We start from the raw sequence: 7,500 nt of genomic DNA, 5'->3' as shown, positions 1-7,500 counted from the left end.
GCTTGGCCAAACGGACACGCGCATATCCTGACATGCTGACGTACACATAAGGACAGAGACATACACGAACCAACGGAATCTCATCGAGGTCGTTCGACCTGCTAGAAATAGCAGTTACATCTAAATTTACCTTGTATTACTACCGTCTTCAAGGAAAGGAAAATCATTGAGTTACGTAATACTAGATTTGCATTATGCCTGAAAAATAAGTGATGGTCACGGCTAGAAAGCCTTTGCTGATATGTCTGCTCTACCAAGACTGGTCTGGGGCTATCAACAAGAAAACACCACAGTGACATATATACACACATCTACATACAGGAACTCACACATAAACATGGATGTACGCACATACATACATATATACACGCTGACAAGAGACACTAAATGACATCCACACACACACATATACATACACGCACACACAAATTCACACATGGACAATGAGTTAAATACATCACGGATGTCGGCTCAGACGTATATACGACACACACACACACACATAGACATTAAATGACATCCACACACTCACATGTATACAAGCACACACACACACACTCGCATGGACACTTTCAACACTTACACAAAAACAGACGTCGACTCACACATACATACACACGCACATATAGACCACTCAATGACGTACCATACTTTTTCACACACTGACATCCATACACATGCATCGCATATCCATATATACATTCATGTAAATATATATGTATACATACAAACATATATATATATATATATTTGTATGTATACACAGTTACTGCCTGATGTCCACACACACATACACTCTTATACAGTTATCATCCCGGATCCGTTGTCTGTTAATGGATGGGTTTCCCTTTCACTCTTATTACATCTGTGTACATGTGTCTGTTCGTTTTATGCCTCCTCTCCACGCTCTTCTAGTCCACTTCACATTCATACACACACAAATATATATATCTATATATATATATATATATATATATATATATATATATGCTTATATGCATCCATACTGTGTATTGTCGTAATCATAATTGCAATGCATAATATCTATCAATGCAATTGTTACGTACATGAAGGTACAACACTTTATGTAGTTAACTACGCTAGCTCACACACACACGAATATATACGCATGTATGTATGTATATATGTATGTATGTATTATGTATGTATGTATGTATGTATGCATATGTTTGTGTATATAGACATATCTTTTTCTACACCGCACTTGTAATCAGTCTAGTCAATGTACATTTACACCGTTTATTTTATATACAAAATAAACAGATTTATTACATTTATGTGACAACAAAAATCTGTGAGCTTCGAGCCCGCACACAGACACTCACACACACACACACACCAATATACACATACTTGCCAATACACATACACAGAGAACGTTTACGGCAAATGAAATCCGTAGAAGTTCACGCACATTACACACACACACACACACACACACACACACATACGGCGTGTGTGTGTGTGTGTGCAATTACGATTACGACTGTACATATGGATGTATAAGCATTCCGTTACACATAAATATGTGTACTTATGTATATATATATATATATATATATACACACACGTACACATACAAACATCCATACACACACGCAACAGAAATCCACCGTTTCGTATACAACACACAGGTACGAAGACACACACACACATACTCGCATTTGTTAGCGCCCACTGACTGCAACTGCATGTATGTATATATGTGTAATGTGTGTGTGTGTGTGTGTGTGTGTGTTTAGTATGCATATGTATAATCTGTCTAGCTGCGCACTGTCAGTCTGTACGCATTGTATATATAATAATAATAATATACATATATATATGTCTGTATATGTGTCTGCTGTGTATGTCCGTCCCAGTTCCCTTGATCCGTCCTCCTCCTCCTCTCCCTCCTTCTCTCCCTTCCTCTCCGTTTCTCCTTCTCTGTCTCTCACTCACTCTCTCTTTCTCTGTCGTTCTCTCTCCTGCCGCCGCCGTCGTCGTCGCCTCTGCTGCTGCTGTTACAATCGCCCTCCCTAGTCTTACCCACCTGTATGTCTAGAACCTTGTATACATGTCAGCCAGCCAGTCGGCCCGGTTGCTTGCTGAACATTTCCATGCAGGTTGAAGAATGAAATTAAGGGAGCACGTAGGTGTTTATATATTTCCATATCATACTTTTTTTCTTCTTCTTCTTCTTCTTCTTTCACTCATCCTATCCCTTTTTTTCTTCTTCTCTCTTTCTCTCTTCTTTACTCCCTCCTTCTTTCTGTTTTTCTACTTCTTTTTTTCCACCAGTTTGTTTTTGTTTTTAATGTTACAATGTTTAATTTTTCTCTCATTCCTATGCATTGTGTTATCTCAGTGCAGTCTCAGAATTGGTTCGCCTAAATTGTCCGTCGGCCTGGCCTTATGTCTTGCTTGGAATCAAAAAAGATTTCTCTGCTACTGCTCACAGCTCTTTCTCCTTGTCTGTCCTTTTTCATATACGCTACTTTTTTCTCTCTCTCTCCTCAATCCCCCCCCTCTCTCTGTATACGCACACATGTGTGCATATATATATATATATATATATATATATATATATATATATATATACACATACACATTATATACACTGACATCTCTCCCTATATATATATATATATATATATATATATATATATATCTTGCTATTATCCATCTATCTCCCTATGTCTGATAACTGGGGAGAGAAAATTACTCGAAATATCCCACAGGAGCATTGCACTTATAGGGTACTATTTATATTACATGAATATTGTATGCTTTGATCGATATTCGAACCTGTTGTCTCTTGGAATATATGTGTCTACTCTGCTTTATGTAACCACCAGTCAGTATGTGTGTGTATGTATGTGTGTATGTGTACAAGCATGTCAGGTCGTCTAGTGGCACCATTACCATTTTTTGGTGGGAAGGTGGAGGGGAGAAGTGTACATTCCAGTCTTAAATACTAACACAATCCACCAACGCATAAAGACATACTACAACTAACAAGGTATGTTATATATGTGTATACGGCAATAGAATCCGACTCCAGTCGATGTGAATGTATTTATATATACATGTGTGTGTGTGCCAATGGCTGATAATGTCTATACTTATGCATGTATATATATATATGTGTGTGTGTGTGTGGTGTGTACGTACTTTGTAGTGATTCAAAAAGAAAAAGAAAAAAGAATAATAGTGTGTTAGGTTCAGTCTCTTCTTTACCGACTTCAGCATAGGTCGGTTGGTTTTTGTTTCTTTCTTTTTTTCTAGTGTGGTGCTAATAAACCACCTACACGTCTGTAGTAATATGTGTGCAGATTTATGTTCCTTATGTATTCCTTGATAAACTGTCTGCTCCGGAACGTCTATCTATGTCGCATACGCTCTGAAGATAATTAATTCTACCTTTCTTTCTTTCACTCCTTTTAAAGTATCCTACACAATCATCTTTCATTCAGTGATCTATCTATCTATCTATCTATCTATCTATCTATCTATCTATCTATCTATTTATCTATGTAAATATCTATCTTATCGTTAATGAAAGAAGACGTTTTGCAAAATAGTTTGTTTATTTGCTTTTATTCTATAATTACTTGTCTGATAAAGAGTTTTAAGCGAATTCTGCTAGTGTCTGACGACTGCTGGCTGTATGGATCAGTCTGTATAGTGAAGTACCAGTTCATACTGGTTGTTTTAGTTGATTTAGTACGCCGTTAGCTTGATGCTCGCTGCAAGAAATCATCTCCATGTATAGAGCATGTGTTACGATGGAAGCGGTGTATGTTGTTTCATATCTCTCCTTACACACAAATCATCAAATGAAATTATATTTAAGCAAAAAGAATAAACAAAACAAAACAAAATGTTTACATATGAAGACTTGGCCTAGTTTTAACCTGTTGACGTTATTATAAATCGGATAAATGATAGTGATTTAAAAGCTTCTTATAAATAAGATCCAGTCTTAATTGGCATTTATGTGCTGATTTCCTTGTTTTGATTGAAGAATTTCCTAATGTAATCTTAGAATTATTCTGTCCTGAAACTTCCTTTACAACAACACAAATACACTCGAGTTTACTATATTAACAGAATAATTTGTGTTATCCAACTTCTTTTTTTCCTTATTTCATTTTAATATCCCATGTCGTCGAGAATTCATCGGTTACATTTATTGTTTATTTTACTTTTAATTACTGTAATGTGTTTAAATACATAGTTCGTTTGTCATTTCAAGGCCGTACATTTATGCACACATTTAACACATACACACACATTCGTAAAACCTGTTGCTTGTAAAACTTTTTATCACCAAATACTTAAAAAAAAAAAAAGAAGCATTTCTGTCTTTCCCATCTTTTAACCTGTCTGTATATGCAGTTTTATTATGCAACTATTATCTGCAAGTGCAAAATAGTTGTTTGAAGGCTATAGCCAAGACTAAGTTTTTGTAGTGGTTTTTTAATTAACTTTGTGTAGTTTGGGTTTTGTTCCATATGGACTGCGTCTTATTTCTCCTTAAACCTGTTTAAAAAATAAATTGCAATCCTGTTTTTATCCTAAGATTTCGTAATCAATATCCATGGTGGTCTATATTACACATTCCTGTTGTTCTACAAGTTCTACTAACATAGTGTTTCACCTAAAATGTGCATCGATTTTGGTATATGTATGAATTAGTAGACCTAGAAAACGTTTGAGATCATTTTGTGTCCTGTTTTACCTCAGTAAGACTGTTTATTCATGTTTCTTATAAAGTTTTCTCATTTTGTCCCTCCATATAACTTCACTTCGTATTGTATGCATGATTAGGTAAAAAGATCTGAAAGTATGTTATAAGTAAAAAGGAATCACCGAAATTCAGAACTATTGAGATGGCTAGATAAGGCAGTTTACAGTTTGGAGTTTTCTTACATCACTGTCTATTAGATCATTGACAATTAAAAGCAGGTGGGAAAGTTGAAAAAGTCTAAACCTAACATTTTTCTCACATGTCCATTATATTATATCTAGTATTGCATGAAAACAATAGTTGTTTTATCTATTACATTACGATTTATTTACTGCTTGAGAGACCGATATTGTTACTATTTTTATATGTTGAAAGCTCGTATTGAATAAACAAAAGGCCGTTGACCTGGCTTTCCAGACATTCTGAAAGAAGGTTAAATATCTTAGAGTCTAATGTTTAAGGAACTGAATTTTCGTCTAATCTAATCACTCAAAACATTTTAAATGAAACCCTTTAAAAAAAAAAACCCTCACCTTCCAGAAAGTGAACTTTACCTTTAAAATGTAAAATAAAATTATATCATGTCTGTCTATTTTCATAAACCTGGATTCACAATTTGCAAAAGGACAGCAATCCATTGTCGTATCTTGTCCCTTCACATCTCATGGCACTGTAATAAACCTTCGTACTTCTCTGTTCATTTCATCATTTAAATTGACTCCGTGGGCATTCAGCTTAATTATTTTACTAATATTCAAAACCTGCGTAAGTTTACACCAATTTCTTCAACTGACATTTTCTTTGTGTTAATTTGTTTTATATTTTAACTTTACCCTTTGGCAGTGATGACTCTAAAGTTCGTTCTTTTCCACTAAATCATTAAAATATTTCTGTTAGATTACTCTACCGAAGCCCTTTGTACATCTACATTTATACCTATGTCTGTCTTTGCAATTATTATTTTCATTTACGCCATACACTATATAATCAAGATGTGATTGCATAAACAACTTCGCGCTAGATGGAACTTCTGAAATAATTGTTTTTAATTGTTGAAGGAAGGTGGGTTTAGTTGATACTACTTGACTGGTAATTCATTTCATCGACACCGAGGGCTGTAAGACAAATTGTCCTCGGCCTGATTGGAACTCAGAACATAAAGTGTTTGAAGAAAATACCACGAGGTATTTTGTCTGAGGCTCTAACGATTCTGCCATGCCCACCAACCTAAATAATTGCTTCTAATTTAGGCACAAAGCCAGCAGTTTTTCGTAGGAGGAGGCTCTTCAATTAAATCGATCCAACGTTTGACTGGTGCTTTATTTTATCGACCCCGGCGGGATTTGAACCCAGAAGTTGTGAAATAATAACACCGGTATCTATATAACGAAATAGAATTATATGTAGGGAAAGTATTTTAAAATTCTCTTATTTAAAGCTTTCCAGATCTCTGAAGAATTATATTTTTATACTCCGTAAGATCCTCAATCATTTCTATCATACCCTACAATCTTCGCTGTTACTTTAGTTTCCTCTTTACCTATTCATTAATTTAGTAAAATATCGCTCTATTACCTATTATTATAAATTATTGTGGCCATCACTTGCAAAAAAATTTTGGATTTCTGTGTAGGATATTATAATTTCTCTCTACATATCTTGTAAACCGTCTTGCAGTGGGAATCCTTTTTACCAGTTCTAATTTCAATAAATTAATAACTTCCTCTTTTTGTGTATTTTTTTTTTGTAACCAACACATTTGTCCTGTGATATACTTGCTATCCATTGTTTTATAGCAGATCAAAAATTATTCTCCCTACTTTCTACGACACGGCATATATTGCTCTTTTCTTATCTGCAACCAAAAATGTATACACACATGTACATATATATATATATATGTCTGTGTGTGTATATATGTATATATTCCTGTGTATACAGATATGTGTGTGTGTGTGTATATATATATATATATATATATATAATACATGCATGTATGTGTATATAAGTATACATGTGCATATATATATATATAATTATATATATATATATATGTATATATAATAAACACACGTTAATGAAACTTTGCAAATTGCTACTCTGAGTCAGTTTGGAAAGTTTGACAGTAAGTTTCATTTTATGATTCTACTTCATTGTATTGAGTCCTTTTTCATTGGATTATATATATATATATATATATATATATATACATGCACACAAACATATGCACGTACATATTTACATATATGTAAACATGTACAGATACATGTTCATAAACACATACGTATGTGTATACACACACATATATATATACACATGTATATATATTTACATATATATACACATACATATATATCCATACAGATATACATATATATGCATACATATATACATGTTTACATATATATACTTACATGTATATATACATATATATATATACATATATATATATGTATATATATATATATATATATGTATTTATGTATACATACATATACACACACATATGTCTATGTACATATATATATACACATATATATATATGCACACACACACACACGTCTATATACACATATACACACACACATATATGTGTGTGTATGTATGTATATATGTGTGTTTAGGGAAATTTTCAGTACAGTATGAAATGCTACCTACGCTGTGTTTGATATCTTTCCAATACCTTTGATGTGATGTCACACACACATATATCTATCTATCTATATATATATATATATATATATATA

General features: G+C 33.4%; 1 protein-coding gene across 4 annotated transcripts in view; it reads left to right on the top strand.

Moving 5' to 3' along the window:
• LOC106884059 (zinc finger protein 836) overlaps positions 1-7,500 on the top strand; it is a 294,539-nt gene that overhangs the window by 56,097 nt on the left and 230,942 nt on the right. The window contains exon 1 of one of the 4 annotated variants that reach the window (XM_052971238.1): positions 1,986-2,152. The exons of the other annotated variants lie outside the window; for them this stretch is intronic. The gene's annotated coding sequence lies outside the window, so the exon portion shown is untranslated. Of the gene's footprint in view, positions 1-1,985; positions 2,153-7,500 lie in introns of those variants that run through there. 4 annotated transcript variants of the gene reach the window in all.

This window comes from Octopus bimaculoides, chromosome 10, assembly GCF_001194135.2.
Source record: "Octopus bimaculoides isolate UCB-OBI-ISO-001 chromosome 10, ASM119413v2, whole genome shotgun sequence".
NCBI lineage: Eukaryota > Metazoa > Mollusca > Cephalopoda > Octopoda > Octopodidae > Octopus > Octopus bimaculoides.
This window is presented reverse-complemented; position numbering and strand designations above follow the sequence as displayed.